This window comes from Camelus ferus, chromosome 23 (genome assembly GCF_009834535.1).
Source record: "Camelus ferus isolate YT-003-E chromosome 23, BCGSAC_Cfer_1.0, whole genome shotgun sequence".
NCBI lineage: Eukaryota > Metazoa > Chordata > Mammalia > Artiodactyla > Camelidae > Camelus > Camelus ferus.
Window position 1 is genome coordinate 5,131,330 of NC_045718.1, and position 21,728 is coordinate 5,153,057.

The 21,728-nt window shown below is 37.5% G+C and overlaps 1 long non-coding RNA gene across 2 annotated transcripts in view; it reads left to right on the forward strand.

Moving 5' to 3' along the window:
* Nucleotides 1-2,538: 2,538 nt before the first annotated feature.
* The window catches only part of LOC116659330, a 103,581-nt gene continuing 84,391 nt past the window's right edge, over nt 2,539-21,728 (forward strand). Inside the window, exons 1-3 of one of the 2 annotated variants that reach the window (XR_004314651.1) lie at nt 2,548-2,636; nt 2,922-3,108; nt 15,013-15,073. This is a non-coding gene — a long non-coding RNA (uncharacterized LOC116659330). Of the gene's footprint in view, nt 2,637-2,921; nt 3,109-15,012; nt 15,074-21,728 lie in introns of both variants that reach the window. The other variant, XR_004314650.1, reaches the window with a different exon arrangement.

Below are 21,728 nucleotides of genomic sequence, written 5' to 3' on the forward strand. Positions count from 1 at the left end.
ATAAGCTTTTATTGAGATTAATTGTTTTGCATTATCCCCATCTGAGTATGCGAGGGCCAGTTATGGAGTGGAACATTTTTTCCCCCAAAAGAAATGAAAAATATCCTCTTTACTACATTTGAAATCCAGTTATATTTTTACAGTGAAAAGGTACATCATAGATTGGTTACCTGAGATAGGAGTTAACATTCAGGAATGCCTTTGTGGTCGTGATCTATCGAAGGGAAGAGAGAACATCACTGTTGGGTGGAAGAAGAAGTGTTGGTGAGATGCAGCCACAATGGAGGACACCCCACCATTCGATGGAGATTTCTGAGGCTGGGATGGCAGTGTAGAGAGACTGCCCCTACTTGGGGTATGGGGGTGAGGTCTTCATACTTTTATCCTCATCAGTCATTGGATATGGGGAACTCTGGAAAAAAGGTGTGACATTGGGTAAGGCAGATTTGGTGTACACATAGCTAACAGCTGAGAGTTCTCTTTTGGGATAACTCCTAGCATCTAGGGGAGGAAAATATTTCTGAAAGAACATCCAGGTAGAACATAAAGGCATTCACAATAATTCACCCATTGTGTTACCTGGATTCATTTTTCCATATAAATTCTGAAAGCTCCTCCATGAGTTCAATGAACATTTCTTTCTGGGGGGAACTTACAAGAAGATTAGTAAAACAAACTACAGCATCCACCTCTGTTGCTGGTCTTGGGACCACAACTGATGCTTGTTGTCCCTCTCTCCTGCTGTCTACTCTCCCCTCCCCTGGCACTCAGCTAGCATCACTGCCGGTTTCAATTTTCTACATAATGCTGTAACCATATCCTCATTACTGAGATGTCTGAACTCCTGGTCCTCATGACTCTCTCAAGCCATTGTGCTGTACTTGTCCATTTATTATCAAAATTAGGTAAGATAATACAAAGAAGCACTCAAGTAGATGGGTCATTTAGCGAACGTTTTGCCACACATATTGCCCCATTGTTTAAGAAATCCCTTATCTCCCCCTAGAGACTGAGGTGATGACTTTTTCCAAGATGGCAGCTCCTCTTCTTGCCTGTTCTTCTTGTGGGACACGCAGTCTAAAATGCCCAGGAAGGCTCTTTAGCCAATACTTCAATAGGGAGTTTTCGTATCTTTCACAGTGTAATTCTTTCACTGGAAATGAGAATCTCTAAACTCATAGAGTCCAAAGGTGTAGGTTCAAGGCAAAAGCTCCCCAAGTGGATCCCTGGGAATGATGGTAGGCAAGACCACTGCTGCTATTTCATTTTGGTTGCCTAATCCGTGTATTTTTTTTATCTATTTGGGGATACAATACCTTACAAAGACACTGAGACAAGTCAGGGAATAAAGGAAATCCCATACCAGGAAAATGTATCTAATCCTGTCAGATAAATAAATCACTGTCCCTAATATGCCTACGTCTGGATGTTGTGACTTAACCTTAGTTGTCAGCTGAGTTGTAAGTATTAGTCATTGACTTAGATTTTGCAAGGAGAGGCCTCTGCATCCTCTTCAGATATGGGTGAATGTGAAGGAGTAGGCAATTTCTGCAGGCTCGGGCGGTCCAGTGAATGTCGACAACTTAGAATTCTTGAGCATCGCAATCCTGACGTACTCATTCAATAGATCAGAATGCTATTTTCCCCAACCAGGCTCTGGTTTGGAATAGGAGTCCTGCCTTAGGCAGAGGTTTAAATATTCTTCCATTTAAACCGTGGGAGTGGTTCCCTGGGCCTTAGCTTTCTCTGGCCTCTAAGGCAGGAAATATGTGCCCCCAAGAAGTCCTGGTTCTCACAATTAGTCTTTATTTTCAGTTAATCGAGTTTAGGTTTTAATAATCTTTTCCCGAGTTTAAGCAAACTATGCATTAGGCACCTAGTTCCATGTAATATATAGCTAATATTTCCCCCTTCTTTCTCAGATGTGTGACATACCACTCTGCCAATGCAGGTTAACTACCATCACAGTCCACCAACTACGAAAAGTTAAAAAACTGCATTGCTACCTATGGCCAGATGCTCTTCGTGCTCCTACCGTCAGTCACAGGTCGCAGGGTCTTTTCTGCCAGCTGCAAAATCCCACTCCAGACTCTGTGTATGAAAGCCCCTCCTGGAACTCGCTGCCTGCAGACGTGGTTCCCAGGAAAGCCAACTCTGAGACTGAGATAAGCGTGCGGGAGATTTATTAGCGAGTGCGTTGAAATTAACGCCTGCGGGAGGAAGGGGAAAGGGATCGGGCAGAAGTAGAGCTGCAACACAGACTCAACAGAGGCCTCACGAAGTTCCAAAGTTCGGGGGAGACTCTGCACAATTGTCCCAAAGTTGGGCGTAAGGCTGAACGTCTGTAACCCATGGGTCAGTGGATTTGGTGGATCATTGGGAAAAGGCATTACCCTCGTCTTCCCTGTCGGCAGGTTTGCATCCGCAGATTCAACAAACTGTCGGCTCCGCGGTCTGTTGAATCTGTGGATGTGGAGTCGGTGGATACGAAGGGCCGCCGTAAAGCGCTGTTTTACTTAAGGGGTTTGAGCGTCCGTAGGCGCTGGACGCCGGGCCGGGCCGGGGTTCCTGGGCCAATCCCCTGCGGGGCCGGAGGGACGACTATGCTTTGAGCAGGGCCCTGGGAGGAGGAGAAGGTAGGTCGTAAATCTTCATTTTGGTGAGGAGCCTGTGTGCTCTCATAGCATCCTCTGCAGGGGCCTCAGAAGCCACGAAAAGAACCTCCCGGGTGACGTGGTCCACAATTTTTCAATAATTCGGAAGTGTCTTGCAGTCTTACGAAATCTGGCTACACTCACATTTTCACTCGCAGTCTGGTATACTATGCACAGTGAAATTCAGAACTTTGAACGTTGGAACTTTGCCAACTGAAAAGTGAGTGTCTGACATCTGTGCCACTTCATTTGTGGCTTTTTTTGCAGAACCCTCTGGAGGATACAGTTGTTTTATAGCCTACTGATCAATATTGAGAGGATAAAGTTAATAAAGGAGCGAAAGCTGTGAGGGCCTAATTCCAGAATGGCGTTTCGGTGAAGTGCGTTGACTTCCTGCAGATTCACCCGGTGCGTGAGCGCGGGCGCGCATTTCCTGCAGTTGTTACCCCAACAGGTAAAGACCCCGGTTCTTGTCATACCCGGAAGACAAGGTCGCAGTTGGGAGGTGGTGCGTTGTGTAGCATAAGATTTCAAAGATTTATTTAAAAGGAAAGGAAAAGTACGTCCCCAAGAATGGGAGGTGGTCTGATCCAAGAGAGGAAAAAGCGGTGGTCTTTGTCTCCCCTTTGTCTTAGACCCTCGCTTAGAGGGGGTCTCTTGGTTAATTGAGGGCTCTTGTCCCCGGAGTGCTTAGTCATGTTTGGCCCCTTTGCGCATGTCCTTACCCATGGTGCACACAGAAAAAGCCATTGCGTGGGTCTAACTGCGATGTTTCTTGTTATATAGTGAAGATTGGTCATGTCTGGTTAAGTCCCTTTCGGGACCGGGCAGTCGTGGCTATAGGGTTTAACGGTGTTTTTTTTTGTTTGTTTGTTTATTTGTTTTTGTTTTTTTTGCTGGCACTCATTTAGAAGTAAAGTCCCTTTATGCTGGAGGTGGGCACAGCACCATCTTCCAGACCCTACTCCCTCTCCTCCACCCGTCTGCCCGGTGCCCCGCTTATCGAATTACTGAACATAATGACTTGTTTTTTGATAATATACCTTTGCTGCACTTATAATTTTTGCACAAATAAATGATACTGGCTGTAGTCATTTTTCTTTAATTGTATTCATCAAATTTGGGTATATAAGACAGCATCACAAGTGAGTTGTGGAGGGTTCATGGTTCTTGTACCTAGAATAGTTTTATATATCTTTAGATATTAGACAGAATTAGCCTGTGGAATCATCAGTTCTGTTAACTTTTTAAAAATGGCTCCAGTCTTTTCTAAGGAAATTGTTCTATTTAAATGAAATCTGTCTTCTGGTGTTATTTTTAAATTATAATTTTAAATCATGCATTTCCTTTAACATTCCAAATGTATTACATGTAGAATTATCATTTTCATCTTTTATCTGTCTATGACTGTGTGTCTTTTGCATTCTTGATTTTCTTCATTTTAATAAATGTTTTGCTTTAACAATCTCATGAGATTAGCTTCTGTGTATTCTCAAATAATCTGCTTTATATTTATCTATTCAGTGCTCTATTCTTTATGTATCTTTCATTTTATTAATTTCTGTCATTTCGTTTAATTTATTCCTGTATACTACATAAACTTATGCTGTTTTTTCCATGTTTTTTATATATAGTAAACACCTTCATATTAAATATGTCTTATGTAATAATGAACACAGAGAAAATGATAAAGGATTATTCTTTTTGCTTAGCACAAAGTCAGTATTTGTGTTCCATTTTGGGGAAAATCTTAAAACTTTCTCTAGTTACAAGTATAAAAGAAGCTTCATCCAGCCTCATTCCTTCACACTCACACAGAGAAACACAAACACATACACAAGTATCCATCCTGTTTTACAAAAGGTAGCTTTATCTTTGTGTTGCCTTATTTTTCTGTGCTATGACTAGTTACAGAACAAATATGTCAATATGTGCTGCTTTTACAGTATGTGAGGCTAGGAGAAACTTTTTCTAGTGACATTCGCCCAGTTCTCTGTCCTTAATTTGGTATTTGGGTTCCTGAGTCCTGTAAGAATGTTGCTCCAAGTGGCCGCATTGCTCGTTTGGCCATTCATTTCATTTCATGTTTTTTCTTGGCAAGTGCATCCTCTGGTTATTTTAATGAAATAAGATGGTTCCACAAAGTAGTTCTAGCTCTTGGCCATCAGAGAGGAATCCTTCTATGTGAATGTAGGGGTATTAAATTTTAAACAGCCATTTCTTTATTGTTTCTCTTGCATTTCTAAACTGTTTAAACGCCAGTATTTTTGTTTCATAGTATTTTGTATATATTTATGCCCATGTTTTTTCTCTTTTCATTTTCTGATATTAATGTTAGAAAAAATATAGTACTGCTATGTTTATTTGTGTTTTCCTGATAACTTTTTTGTACCCCTTCATCTCTCTCTCGTCTCTCAATTTTTACTCTTTAAAAGTATGTTTCTATACCCAATTTTGTTTAGCATATACAATGTCTTTGTTGTAATTGGACATTGTTGTTAACATTTGTAATGGACACTTGAATATACTTTCATGACCTAACTTTCGAATTATTTATTTTACTTTATGGTTTTCCCTTGATGTATTTATTTATTTTTATTTTCCTTATATGTTAGTTTAATCATGATGACATTTATTCCCCTATTTCTCTTGTTCATCTGTTAATTCTGTTACTGTTTTCCAGGTCTTTAGTTATAACTTTTATCTTTCCTGAGGCTCAAAATTAAACATATTTCTCTATAGTTATATGAATGAGTGATAAAAAATTCCCCCCATCTAGATAGACAGTTAAAAAAAATCCTCTTCATTTCTCTCTCCAATAAAATGGCACTTCTGGGAGAGCTTTATTTTCCTATTTTCTTTTCAACTCTCAAACTTCTCTCTCAGCCAGTACAGTCCTTAGATTTGGCTGGGAGAGGATAGTATATTTAATTCTGGATCTGTTTTAGATTCTGCATGTAAATGGTTCTTATTAAAAATATTTAAAGTGTAAGATACACGTCCAGAGAGTTTATGATTATATTTTTTGATTCAATTCTGTGTTATAGATTTAGAGTAGAAACGTAAGTATACTTGTGAATAATTTCAAGATTCATTTTTCATAGCGTTTTTCCTTCCTTTCTTTTCCTATGATGAAATTTTCAGTTCTGACTAGCAGGTGTTAGGTTAGGTTTTTCCTGATACTTCTCAGATAAGATATGTAGGTGATATATTCTCTGAATCCTTGAATCTTATAATAATCTTTCTTACAAACTATAAACTGTCAGTGGGATGTGAGCTTAGCTGAGCATCCTTGAGTTTCAGGACTAACCTCCTTGTAGATGATCTTCCCTGTGTTGCAGTCACATTGTTTTTCCTTGTGAATAAACCGTTCTTTCTCTTTTTAGGCTTAGAAGATTATGTATAAAGTTCTGATGTTTTTCTTTTTGAATTTTTAAAATTTATATATTACAATACCTGTATGTATCTCTCAAGGTTTTTTTAAAAAAAAAAATTCATCATGATTTCCTTCTTCACAATTTTGGTTCCGTATTTTTAGCTATTTCTTCTGTTTATCTAAGCCTCTGCTTAGTATCTTAACAGTGACTATTCTCTCAATTAATCTGAAGAGTTTTTTTTATATTAAATTTCATCATATTGTTTAGATACTTTGAATGCATCTCCCTGAGGGCTTTTATAATTTCTTTGATGTTGTCATTTTTCTCATCCACCACCTCTATTGTATAAGCATATGTTCTGTTCTTCCCTCTAGCTTCTTCCTCCCCTTAATTATGTGTTTATATGTATTTGACGTCACTGTGGTTCCCTTCCGACTTGTTGGTTCCTTTAAATGGTGGCAAACCAGTGCAGGATGGTTACCACTCTTAGGGGTAATGGTGAGGTCTGATTTTCCAACCCCTTTTCATTTATTCATCCATGATTCTGATGTAAAAAGGCTATGAACCATATTATATCACACATACACTGGAGGCTATATATGTCCATCTGAATGTTAAAATCACTGGAATGTGTGTGTGTGTGTGTGTGTGTGTGTGTGTGTGTGTGTGTCTATATGGAGAGAAAGAGAAAGTGAGAAGGGACTTGGATACATATTTTAGCCAAAACTTTTTGTGTTTTTTTCTTAGAATATTTTCTAATCATTATAACATTATAATTTAGAAACATTTATAAAGATAAAACATTATCTTCTCATCCATTGTCCTAGGTGCAACTTTATCCATTTTTATTTCTTACCTCCTAACCCAGAAGTAACTCCTTTGTATGCACCAAAACATAAAAATACAAAAAAAAAAAAAGAAAATAACAAAATGTCATAAAGCATACTTTTAAGTAACTTGCTTTATATAAGAAAATATAGGTATTTTGTTGGTGTTTCACTGTGAACAGGTCATTAAGTTTCACAATAATAACCTTGTTGTGAACAGTAGAGGAAATGGACATGTGAGAACCAAAATTTTTCTTCCCCAATCATAATAAGATTCTTTGCATCAGTGCATCTTGGGTCATGTAAGTGTTAAAAACTCATTTCTTGAAGTAGCCTGTTGTAATCGTTCATAATAAAAGGAGTGTCATTTTGGCACGCTGAGCTAAAGGGAAAACGCAGGACTTGAAAACTGGTACACCTGATAACTGGATTTTCCTCCCACTGCTATTACTGTGAGGTAAACAGGCTAGTTTAATGTCTTGAAGCTGTTGATGATGTTTTTTTCCGAGTACTTGAACACTAAATATCTGGTAATCCCCCAAGGAATATTTTTAAATGCAGTGACCTCTTAAAAGATCATCATAAAAATCATTCTTAATTAGGCTTAGGAAATCAACTTAAGTATCTATGTAAATCAAATTTGATGTAATGCTATGTCGAATGCATGGCCAGATAAGTCTCAGGAAATAATATCTGTGTGTTATGTTCCTCAGGAGCATCTAGAACCACTAAGAATTACAACTGATTTTTATAAAAAGGAGGATATTTATTTTAAGTGTCTCAGGATTTAAGTTGCACTCAAATAATTATGAGTGACAGCTGTATAATCTGACATCATTGCAGATGGCAAGGGCATTATTATTTTAAAACGATGGGCAATAAAGGAGAAAACCCTTTAGGAAGGGCCTAGAATTACAATATTGCATCATATAAACATGATACTTCAATACTGTAATCCTGTTACTCGGGAGCTTACTATGTTCCCCAGGAGCTCCCTCCATTACCAAGGTATTTCAGAGAACCAATGCCTCAGAGACCCTCAGCAGCTTTTGTTGACTTTAGGATGTTTGGTTTGACAATGAGGATGTTCAAAAATGTTCGGAGAGCAGTGCGGCTATTTCCCAGTCCCCTTCAAGTTCCACATGTGTGGGAAGTGTTACCGGGAAAGACACAGTAATCAGGAGTGTAGCTTTTCCTCCTGAATGGGACATGCTTGCTAGTTACCTGAATTATTTGTTGTCTTTTTGTGGGCTGTTACTACTTGATAACTTCAATCACTGTGATAATACTACATATTGATAAATATGTGTATGTGGACATGTGTGTACACCCCAGAGTCATCCTACGAAGTTGTTGTTATTGTCACTGTACTTTTTGGGAAGAAACTGATAGTGAGAGAGATTTACAAATTGCGATTTTACTGGTACACTTTAATTTCATTTGTTACTATCCCTCTGACCCACAAAAATCTCAGCAACAAAAAAGCTGAAGTCTCCTGTTACTTCCTTATTTTACATTCTACTTATTTCCTTGCTCTTTATCCCTTTTATTTAGAATTGCCTTTTTATCTAACTTGTCATTATCTTTAAACCTATTTTACAGAAGGGCCAGAAGGATGGCTTCTTCAGATGTATGGACAATGGCAAATTTTACTTTGTGTGGGTAGGTGTGGCAACATGTGGCTTTGCCTTTATATTCATCTGTGTGTCTATAAATCATTCTTCCTGTCGATATAGGCAAAATCCCTAATTTGAGAGTGTAAAATTGCTTTCTAAATAAGTTCAGGCTCCTCCAAAAGTGTTCAAATGCTCCCAAAATGAAACATGCCTCAACACTTAAGTTACAAATACTTCATCGATGCTTACATACTTCCATGGGTAAGTAGCTTACTAGGTTCCATGCTTAATACTTAAAATGCAGATGTAAAAAATAGAATACACAGGAATCCCTTCCTTCAAGGAGCCTATAGGTTAGTATTTGATCAAATATATATGAAATATGTAATTAGCATCGTAACATTTAAATTAATGATAAATTATAGAGGCCAAATGGATGAAAAATTAGCATAAACTATATGAAACAAGTAATACTTTCCAAAAGATGTGTTTTTGAGCTGGCTTTTGGATGATTAATGAAGTTTTCATAGGTGGAAATTATTCAAATAAGGATTTCATCATTTTATGAACTGGCAACAATAAGAAAAGATTTTAAATATGTGATTACATAGCTAGTAAAGATAATGTAGGTAGAAAGAATGGAGGATGCTCGTTTATGAAAAAACACTTAATTTGCCAGTGATAAAATTATCTTTAGCGACTTTAATAAACAATACCTGGCTTTTTTATGTGAAACTGTCACCCCTCTTTTGTCCTCACATTTGTATGAGTCTCTCAATGTGAAATCAAATAGCTTGATGTCAGTTACTAAACCTGATAGCCAGGGAATAGACATGGAGGTGAGAGAGAGACATTACCCGTTACGAAAATGATCAATTCAGCTGTGAACACGCAGTGCTACTTCACTTGCTAACTTATCTACATACCAAACCGTCCAAGGTACACAGAGTGGGCAAGTTCAAATTAGGTGTTACTGCCATCGTGAAACTAGTTTATGTTGAAGGAACATTTTGTCTCTGCTGTATCTCTGTGTGACCCACTGTGAGCTACCTGTTTATGAATCATGGGGAAGAGAAGCACTTTAGTGCTAGTTGGGGTGGCTTGGAGGCGCTTGCTGTGTACTCTCTTCTCACACTAACTTTATGCTCCTCCCTGGTGTGAGGCAGACACCACCAGTCAGGGAGGGTAGTTAAGCTGATAAATAAAGGATGGTGACAGAATTAACCATAGAACACTGAAACAAATGCATGTGTTTGAAATGCAAAAATTGGTTGGAGGGTAGCTCAGTGGTAGAGTTCATGCCTAGCATGCACGAGGTCCTGGGTTCAAGCCCCAGCACTTCCATCAAATAAATAGATGAATAAACGTATTTATCTCCTCCCCCAAAAAAGATTAATTAAAAATTGTTTTAAAAAATTAGTTGGATGTTTATGTTCCCTTTGAGAAATAACCCATTCACTTGGTTGGAAGTGCATGGCAAAAACAAAACAAAACAAAAAAGCCCACAGACTTGAATTGTCAGGTTCTGGGAGTCTAATGTTTGATCACATTCTACACCCATATCCTAACTTGGGTTAACCAGGGAGGTTTTCTGGAGACTGTCAAGACCACACAAAAGTATAATACAGGGGGAAAAATTCTCTGAAGATACACAAAATTAAGCAAGGATACTAGAAGTTTTAAATCTAGTTTTGTAATCAATTTGTGTAGAGTGTTAAAAGTGAGTATCACTCTACACTATAGAAGAAAAGGAAATACGATTTTTTTACCATGTTCTCCTTTCTCTCTTCTCATCTGAGGCCTTGCCTTGGAAAATCATGTGTCAACAGAAAGCAACGTGACCTTAAGATTTGGGGAAACACCTTTTACATGGGATGCATTTTTGGTTCTGCTGGGTTAGGAAAGGTGGAGGAAGTTAGGGATCGATTAGAACTAATCTGACCCAGAGGATGGCAGAGTGCTTCCTCTGGGTTCTAGGTCTAAGGGGAAAAGGGTATAGGGGGTACATTAGTCAAGGCTTTTCAATTGTAAGTGACTATAACACAACTCAAACGGCTTAAGCAAGAAGTTAACTCTTGGCTCACACTAGTGGTTGGTTCGAGGGGGCTGATCCTGACGTAACACCTGTTGGCATCAAGGAAATCAGTGATGTCTTCAGGTCTATGTCTTACTTCTCTAGCTCTCCGGTTCCTTCTTTTGTCCTTGTTTGTTTCATTCCCAAATAGGCTCTCTCCACATGGTATCAAAGTCAGACAATTAAAAATGTTTGAGATTTACAGCCTTCTTCTAGTTAGGGCTCTGACACATGGGGTAGGTGTGGCTGGTGTGGCTCATATGGTACCAACAGAGTCTTTATATCATCCACTTTCTACTCTGCTCTGACCAAGTGGTTGGAGCAACCTAACTTTTTACCCTGGGTCATATTTTGTCCCTGTGGAGAGTAGGGGAGGTTATTTGATCCTAAACACTCCCAGAGCTGAATAGAGAAGAAGAGGGTCAGATCCTAAAGCAAAACTTTACCAAAAGAATAAATGGTCACTACTTGTGACCTCTTTATTTTCTTCAAGAATATCCAACAGTGGTCCTTTGGACAGAGCTATAGAAAAGGGATTCAGAAGCAGGTTTGTCTGGGAGGAAAATTCTTAGGGGACCTTGAGACCATCAGTGTAAGATAGATGGATTAAAGCAAGAAAAGGAATTGGAAACAAAGTCATTATATAATTAAACATTTTGATGTGATAATGATCTTCAGGGACTTAGAAAGTTGTATATTTTGCTGCATTATTTTAATATGTGGGAAAATAAACACACTTTGACTTAATAGTGACTCGTGTAAGTAGTAAGTCCCTATTTTAAATTGTTTTAGATAAGAAAACAAATTTTGATTTTGTATTTATAGGAAGAAATGGATGCCTTTTAGAATTATTTGAGATTTTCCCACAGTATGCACAGTACAGCTTGGCTGGGTATAAATAGTTCAACATTGGGCATTCTATTTGCATAATCCAGGTCCAAGTGTATGAATGAGAGAAAGTAATAAAAAAAACTTGTATTGCAAAAGATCACTTTTTACGCAAATACAGAATGAACTATTTTTAAAAATTTAGAATAGAGATTATTAGTGATTTAAGTTCTAAAATACCACCATTGACTACAATAATTCTGATTTCTTCATGATCCTGACAAGTTATTTTCCTTGAGTTTCAGGGAGTCTGTTTTACACACCTTATTGTTTTGAAAATATTTGCATAATTTAACCTAAAGAGCATCCAAGTAGATCTTCAACCTGTTCTGTCATCCCTTAAATGATACTGAAAAAGCCTGAAAAAAAAAAAAAAGCCTGAAAAATTCTCCTAGTTAATGAAGGAAGTCAATATCTTCTCCTAAAGCTTTAATTTTAATTTCTGGGGTAAACGTGCTCAGTGTTTTTAAATCTCCCGCCTTCTTCTCCCTTTCTTCTTCTCTTTTTCCTTCTTGTCCTTCTTCTGCTTCTTCTTTTTTTCTCCTATCTGCCTCTTAAATAAGGTTTTCAGATCCTTCATCAGCCTGGACACATAAAGCAGATATTACATGAGCTGCCCAGAACTGAACTCGGTGCTCCTTGCTGGGTCTGATCATGAAAGATGTGATGTGACACTTGTTCTCTTGATTTCAGTTAGTATTTTACACAACATGTTTTATTAACGTTTAAAACCTTATCCATTTATTGTCTTAAGTGGAACTTGGAGTCATCTCCTTTCTTGAGGTCTTTATTATTTTTTTAAATATGAACAGTCATTAACTTAAATAAAAAGGAGATTGAAAAGAAATGATTATTATATTGTTCCCTTGGTTGCACCCAAATTCCAGTTTCAGCCTGCTCAGCGTGCACTTAGGGAGTGTGCAGTTGACAGCGATCATGGCAGGTTGTATGAATGGGTAAGAGGGCGTTTGTTTCCCTCTTGTTCTTAGGAGCCTAGACAGTGTCTTTGCTGCTAGTTACTCACAGTTGAGACGTCTTTGTCTGAGCCCGCGCCTCCTGGGTTTTCCCCTTTTGTTTGCCTTGGCGCTCCTTACTGTCATTGCACTCTGTGGAAAGTATAATGTCCCCAACAAGCATCCCAGTATGGATTTTGTTTTTCCTGAATTGTTATTTCTATTCTTAAACCTTTTGTATGACTTGTGGCTTGAGCTCTCTTCAGTGGACCTGCTGCTTCTTTTTTCTCTCTTGTACTTGGGGATTTAGAAGCAGAAGTTGCATTCTCTCTGCTATTCATTGTGGATCCCAAGTAATCATTCAGCTGCTGTTAATACTCTATCCTTCTGCCTTTGGAAGTGATTACACTTACCCACGTCCCCGCTCCCAAACATCAAGCAAATATACGGGGTTTCTAACTTTCTTGAGGGCTTCAGCATCTAGTTCACAGTGGTCCTTATAAAATAACTGTCGTTAATACTGATTCAAAATATGTTCACTCTTTTTCCTCTCTGTTTCTTGCTTTACCAACAACCAGTCATCTTATTCTACATCCTGGGTTTGTCATCCTTTAGGATGAATCTATCATACATTGTTAACAACTGGAAATTATTTACTTTTAATACTCCAAACCTAGAATCTAAAATTAGGCTTCTAATTTCCTTTCTTTTTCAACTTTTTAGAAACATCTTTATTACAAGTGTTCTTAAATACTTCTCCACACATATGCATTACACACTGGGTAAAACTGTCTTTTTGATTGAAATGTATTTGACACATAACATTGTGTAAATTTAAGGTGTTCAGCAGGTTAATCTGATATGTTTATGTACTATAATATGGTTGCATTGCAGCAATAATTAGCATCTGTGTTAGATACATTACATAACTATTTCTTTGCAGTGATTGGAATAATTAAGTTCTAGTCTCTTAGCAAGTTAGATGATTATAATATATTGTTGTCTATATTCACCAAGGTGTGCATTAGATCTCTAGGGCTTATGTACTCTTTGCAGGTTGGTCCCCTTAAACAATGGCTGTTTTCCTCCATGCCAACCCCCACCATCATTTTACTGTGTGATTTTATGAGTTTGGCTTTTTTAGATTCCACGTATAGTGATATCATACAGTACTTGTCTTTCTATGTCTGACTTATCTCATTTAGCATAGTGTGCTCAAGGTCCACCCATGTTGCAAATGGCAGGCTGTTCTTCCTCCTCATGGCTTAATAATATTCATCTATCTATCTATCTATCTATCTATCTAGTGTGTGTATCTATCTATCCACCACATCTTAAGTTTCTAATTTTTAATTCTGGCTATGAATGTCTGCTTTTTTCCATATCGTCTTTTATTTTTATAGCAACTATATTACGCTTTAATAGATCAAGTCACATAGCCTCACCCTACATTTAGCCCTCTGGCTTTTTTGCAATTCCACTTGATCATACGTTGTAACCTTAAGTTCCCTTTTGTTTACATGTAATCAGATTTGCAGACAAAACTAGAATTTAGAATTACCATTTGTTTTCTGTTTGGATCGAGGTTAGTTACAAAGGACTCAGTGCTGACATACGTATCATTCATCTCCAGTTCTCTCCCTACTAAAATTATGACCATTTTTACAAAACATTTCACTTTTTACAAGACCTATTTTCAGGGGATCTTAGCTTCTGTTTTACTAAAAACAATTCAGGTCTGCAAAACTCAGTTAACTGAAATTGCTTATTCCCAACATCAACATTTCTGTGTCTCTTTACCCATATTCTTCTCTTTTTTATCTCAAGGTGAAATATTTTTTCTTTCTTTTGAAGGCTAATTCTCAGGATGGATGTCATAATGGAAGGAACACTGTGGTTAAAGTCAGAAGCTCTACTTTCAAGCCTGCCATTTTTATTATTTTGAAGAAGTCACGTTACTTTCTGGGATATTAGATATTTAATCTAATAAATGTCATTAGTCTCATTTAATTTCCATGTTTAGTACTTTTACTTTATTGCTTGGTATAGAATTTAGGGAAAAAATGTGTTATACTCTAAATAACTTTTATTTGAAAGCCTTTTAAATGAAGAGAGTTTTTATAGCTATAGAAGTAATAAATTTAAGAATAACAGCTTTAAAGCATTTTTGTTTAATTGCATTTATCTCTATTATGTCTTAAGAATCTCTTCGATTTTGAGGACTATAAAAAGATCATTAAGTTATCTGGCTTAATTCAATATAGTAAACAATCCCATTAAGCCAATCTTTTAGTCACTGAAATATTAAATTGTGAAACTTATGCAATATACGTTAAGTGGACAATGAATATTCCCCAGATGCTGGGGAATCTATAACACTGTGCTCTTCTGTAGAATTATTTTGTATGCTATAAATATATTCAACCTGTACTTACTTGAAAATTATAAAATTGAGTATCCAGCATACAAATGTCTCTCTTGTTGACTATATGATATTACTGTGAAAATGAACTTTGTAATAATTATTTCTTAGTAAATATTTCTATTTGTTACTCATGTTGACAGCTCTGAATGACACCCTTACAATACCTTGATTCTTGTGTAATTTACTTTTTCTCAATAGGCAAGTAGACTCCATACCCAAATAAAGAAGATTGATCACAGCAAAGTGCAACACCATGACAGTAAGTACAATGGAATACAATGTTTTCTAGGAGCATTTAGACTGATTTACTAATTTTAATGCTGTTTAGGTGGTACCTTGTCATTTCATGAATAATTGTGATCGTTGAACTGTGAGCAGCAACAAAGCCTTGAAGCAACACCCGCTGCTCCTCCTGGTATGAAATCATTCTAAAGCTAGAAGCAAAATCTTGACTACCCAAACCGACCTTCAGCTCACAGATAACAAATATTTAAACTCCAGATCCCGGTTCTAGGAAAAGACCCTGTTGCTTTCTCTATTCACTCAGATTCCTCTCTGTGTGAACTGTTTCCACCCCTGTCTCCTCTAGAAGGCTTTTCACTTACTATTTCTGGGACTTCAAACTAAAATTTTCCCACAGCCTACATTTTTTTCCTCTTTCCGGTATATGTGAGCATTACTCTCATTATTGTAAAATATTGATTTTTGCATGTACTCCAAAGTGCTGTTAACATGTTCTCTCCTGCAAAATCAATATTTCACAATTTACTACCCAAAGAAACTGAAATCCCTTAGCATAGCTAAGTAGAGTTTTAAAAGACCCATCACAATTTGATGTAATCTTTGCAAAATGGTTTCTCACTCACTTTGTAATGAACACCTCCTTAAATTTCTGCTGCTTTTTTTCTCTCACACTTTTAAAAAATATGCGTGGGGGAAATACTTATGACAATTGCAATACAAGTTGGGGAAGGTCAAGGGACTTAGGTAAGATTTCTATATACTTAAACTGGTAAAATGTCAGCACCAATATGCTTTGTAAGTTGTGTGTATATAGTGTAAATGTAAAGCAAACTTTAAAGAAAAGCGTTACAAATAATGCATTCATTAACAGAAGAAATCAAGATTGAATTTTTTTAAAGTTCAAATAATTCATGTGAAGGCTAGAAAGGGAAGATAGAAAAAAAAAAGAAAAACAAAACAAAGAGTAAACAAAAAAGAAAACATCAGATGTAAGCTTAAGCATTTAATGGTTACATTAAATGCAAATGGACTAAATAAACCAATTGAGAAAGGTGTACATGCCAACAATGGAATAGTACTCAGCAATAAAAAAGGAGCAAATTATTGATATGCGCAGAAACTCGGATGGACCTCAAAGACACCATGCCGGGTGAAAAAAAAAAACAATTTCAAAAGATCACATATCATATGATTCAACTGATAAAACATTCTTACAATTATCCAGATGGAAAAGCGGTTAGTGTTTGCCAGGGTTTAAGCCTGGTGAGGGGGTGTGTGTGTGGTGTGACTATAAAGGGTTCGCACTGAGGTGATCTTTGCGGTGATGGAATGTTGTGTATCTTGATTGCAGTGGTGATTACACAACTCTATATATATAAATATGCACAAAGTACCATTGTCAAATACCTATTTTGATAGTTTATTATATTAGATAAGATGTAACCACCAGAGAATACTGGGTAAATTACATGAGACCCTTCTGTGCTAAATTCACAGTTTCCTGTGAATGTATAATTATTTCAGAATACAAAGTTTTATTTTAAAGTGCTGCTCGTGCCCTCACCAAGTGGCAATGACACTCACTTCCACGTGTCCTCTAGTGCCCATTTGTTCTCCTGTTCAGCAAGACTTACGGGAAGCGTGATTGGTCAAAGACTCTCTGAGGCCCTGGGGTTACCCTAGTTATTCCAAGAAGGGTGTCCAGGCTTGCATTTGCCGAGAGAAACCTAATTCTACCCAGTTATTCAAGAAACTCTCTAGCTGAGAATAAGAACAAGCAATTGGAGAGTCTGAATTCAGGGCTTTAATTTCCTTGACCTTAACTTACAAGGGCAATAGGTTTTGATTTAAGACATTAACTCTTTTAGGGGTGTATTCCTTTGAAATGGAACTTTCAAAGAGATTTAGTCTTTCAACTGAATTTCTCCCTCAGAATTCAGTAATGTTAGAGAATTTGTATTCAATTTGGGACTTGTCTGTGGTTCCTGGATCACTCAATGTTTGATCAGAGAGGCAACAACACTATGAACACTATAGAATAATTGATTTATTATAGTAATTAGAACTTACATCATTAAGGGAGGAAGAGGGAAAGTATGGTCTGGAATGGAGAGTTGGATTGTCAGAGAAAAGTCACCAGCCAACCCTTATTAACCCCCAAAGCATGTGGACAAGTAGGAGCTTCCAGAGAAATCTGGGAAGTGAGGCATCTCCACCTGCCTGAGTGGAATCCCAGAAGGGAAGCAGATGGTGGGGTCTAGAAAGGCTGCTGTCTCTGTGTCTGTTGTGGGCCTGGGGCTGTGGTCACCAGGAGGAAGGGTTAGATGTAAGGCAGGAGGAATGAGGACTGGCATGAACCTGACCACGCTGCAGCATCTTCCTCTAACTTTGGGGTAGACTGAGGGCAGAAGTCCACCCACTCGCTACACCTGCAGCTGGCTCTCCCTGCTTCTAATCACTAGGACCTCAAGAGAATACGGATGACGCTTTATTTCCACTATCCACATCTCATATATATTTTTCTTTTGGCCAATTCTGATTCGGAACCATTGAAGGGAAGGAATTCTGGGAAACCCAATTCTGTCTTAGCCAAGTTGATGAGAGTCCAAAATCACCAGTTACTGTTTGAGATCAGATTGTTTTTCCTGCTCACTTTTAATGTCTTTGCTGAACCACGGGTGCAACATATTTGAAAGAAAAGGTAGATACAATTTGAGAGGAAAAGGAAAATTGGAAGTAAAATCTTCAGACTTGAAGTGTTCATGGAAACAATTTAGTAAACAAGCTGTTTGGATGTGTTTTTCTGCCTTATGGAGACACAATCCATCTTGCCTGTCAGTTCTCCCTTAGTAGTACGCTGCAGAGTAGTAGTTTGTATGAATTTAAAGACCTCTTAAAGGTCCAAGAAAGGCTCCTCAAATACTACAGCATACAACAACAGTATTTCTGTTGTTTATAGGCCAGTATTTTACAGAGATAAGTTAACAGGACAAGAGCTTTGAGATAGTGGGAAAGAGGGAATTATTCTTGACACCGGCTGTTTCCAGATACACAGAGGATATCTGCTAGCGTACTCTCCCTGGCCTCCTCCAGTTCCTTCACACACTCATTTCTAGCAAAGAAGAAGTACTCGCGTGTTAGGTGTGTTTGGAGTAATGATTTGGACATGTGCTCAACCACTGAGTCATGATTTTCTTAGAAAGCAGTCATCCACAGGAGGCATGATTTCACTCTGATGACACCTGTTGTTTCACAGGGCCACCAGGACCTGGACCAGGATGTTCAGGAACCAAAAGACCTGTATCTTCTGATAATATCTTGTTAGCCTTTTGCTTGGGTCCTTATTTCTATCCATTATTTTCAAACTTGGGAAGGAAAAATTGATACAATTTATTAACCTTCTTAATCACAATTAAATTGTTGAAATTTCTGTTACTTAAAGGTAAAATCCATCCTAAATAATAGAGCATTTTTCCTTTGGGGGAAGCGCCATCTCAGTGGTTCCTGCTCATGGGAGAACAGGTGACTTACCTGATTGAAATATTGGAGCGATAGTCATCGTTCTTATATATATTAGTCAGGCTGTTTGCTAGGCTGCTCTAACAAGGACTTCCAAAATATACGACTTTCATGTGACAAATGATTTCACCCTGAGCATAGGAGGCAGAGCAGATGATCCAGGGCTGATACTCAGATCCTGTGGTTCCCAGACTTCTTCCTGTCCATCCTGGCCTTTTTGTTAATATCACAGGTGTCCCACTTCCGCCTTCCAGCCCGTGATTGGAGTGGGCAGAAGGGAGGGGGAGGAGAAGGGCTCACTCTTTTCAGTATAAGGACAAAATCCAGAGTTACTCATATCCTTTGCTCCTATGCCATTGTCCAAACCTAATCACTTTGCCAGAGAAGTCATTTTCTCAGTATGTATGCATGTATGTGTGTATGCATGTATTATTGTCATAGAAGAGGAGGAGGACTGATACTGTGCAACAATTTGCAATCTCTACCACAATGCCTGGACTGCATTTCTGGTGGCACCTGATTTGCTTCCAAAAGGGTCATTTTATTTCTCTCCTATGTTCTGTAAATGACTGGGAAGCTGGGCCAGAGCTCATGCCTTCCTTTCTGGTTTCTGGCCAAAGAACACACTCTTCTCATCCATCTCCTGCTTTTCTGCGTCTGGCAGAGAGTGTGGCGGGCCGCAGTGTCCTTCGTGCACATGTTTTAGTTCATCACCAGCTCTAATCAGCTCATTAGTTGGAATTAACATCAAATTTGGGAGCAGGTACATTTGTTGATTTCAATTCCAAGCTTTGGTCTTCAATCCAGTTATTAAAAAAAATATATCTGTGTTTTAGTACTTACCTTTTATATCTATTTTCTGAACTGGCCCGAGCAGCTGGGGAGGCGAGCAGGAATAATTCACTGCTACTCCAGCAACTCCAACATGTATTAATTTATTTGATCCTGAAAACAGCACAGTGAATTAGGTGAGGCAAGAAAATATGAGGAAATTAACATCAGGAGACTTCATTTTAAGGAGAGAGAGTTTTAGAACCTCCATCAAACCAAAAGGTATACACTCTGGGAAGTGCTGCTACCACTTTAATTGTGTAATTGCTCAAAATAATGCAGAGAAAGATAACTGGACATGTTTTTAAAGCATAATGACTTCTTTGGGAGGTTAAGTAAAAATTGTTCATGATAAGACAATAAAAGAACATGGCTTTGGAATAAGACGATTGGCTTTGACTCAGATCGTCCACTTAGTTATGTGGTCAACTGTATGTAAGTTACGTCAACTCTCAGATCTTCTATTTTCTATTCTGAATGGGTGTGATAACACTGTTTCATAAGATTAGTTGGGAGCATTAAGTGAAAGTTCATATAAAAACAACTACCCTAGTATTTAACATAACACTTAATGTAATTTGAGTTCATCCTAATAACAAAAACCCAAAGCAGACTTAAATGAATTCAGTAAGAATGTGTTTGCTTTGTTTTATAAAGACAGCCCTTGGTTTTAAATATTTTAATTATGGACATATATCATACCAGTATTTTTCCAGTTACCACCCAGTGGTAGAAAATCAGTAAATATTCAATATTCATTTGATGAAGGAATTGAATATCTTACATCAAAGGCTAAAAATCATAAGCTTAGTAACATAAATCATTTGAGGGCATTGTTGCATTAATTTGAGAGATATTCTGAATATATGTTTTGAAGTTGTTGTAAAAAAGACAAGATTTCCATAAATTTTCTCTTGAAGTCATTGTTGAAAACAGATGTTGGACATCTGATGAGTTTAGTGGTTCTTATACCCTGATACTCAAATTGAGAAAGATAATGTTACTGTATTGGTGAGTTTACTTTAAATAATTAGAGCTTGATGCTTTCTGAGATTCCTTCAAGGGTTAAAATAATCCCTATTTTCTTATAAGTTGCTGCAAAGATTTCTAAGGAAAGTTTTTTCCCCCTTCTCTTTTCTCAAGCAAGAGCAATCAAAAGCATTCAACACTGTACACAAAGTCATTCGCATTTGATGGTGAAAGAGATGATCCCATTAAGATGATTGTAACTTAGAAAGTATTTCATTTTACAGTCCAGGATAGACTTCCTGTTGTCTTGCTATCTTCAGTTCCATCCTTGTCTAGCGTCTAAGATTCTGTAGTTCCTCTATTTCTTCCTACATAAATCCAAATATCCAATATTATTCCTTGCGTGGTAGGATGTTAGAGCAAACATATTTCATGTTGTGCAAGAAAATGTTTCTTTTATGTATTGTAAATAAACTGATCTATAAGGAAATAGGAGAGGAATATATCCATAGAATCCAAATTTCTGATAGAAAAAAATAATTTTTTCAAAAAAAGAATGTTTGTTGAAGGATGTTTTAAGATGAAATTTGGATGAACGAACAGAAGAAAGATCTGCTACATAACCATCCGTGGCAGGGTGAAATGGGGCTGGGGACAGAGGGGACAGTTAAGAGTAGTGAGGCAGAAAAATATAGTTAAGTAACAAGCCTGGCAAAATAAGAAAATTTCTTTGGTAGAAAGGAACCTAACGTACAACTTCTCAGACTCAACCTTAGAGAAATAAAAAGAAAAGGAGGGTGCAGAAATCAAACTGGACTATATGGTAATGAAAGATGGTGGCACACTCAAACAGAAGTTATAATTATACCTTGTATAATTGTGTAATCTACACAATTGTTATCTCACACCGTACTGTGTAAGAGTACACACTACTTCACTGACAGTGTATTCAAGTGAATGATCAGTATCGTCCAATTTGGTGGGCATAGTTTAGTGAAAATATTGTGACACTAGAATCAATGAGAAATCAGAAATAAAATACAGTGAATGCATTTGATATATAAAATGTGATTGTATTTGGATCAAACAGAATGATATAAATGCACTCTGAATTAATGGGAAAGAGAGAGACCAGGAAAAAGGCACAACAGAAAAATGCCGAGACATCATCTCTAGGTGAAAGTAGTGCGTCCTTGTTAACACTTCAAACAGCAGCAGCTGGTCCTCAGGGAAAAATCCATCCTGTTCAGTCTTTGTTAAAAAGAGAAAGTGGCTGTGTGGAAACACCAGCGGCATATCTTCAACAGGAACAAATGATGTACATATTTCAAAAGAAGAACATACCGAACATG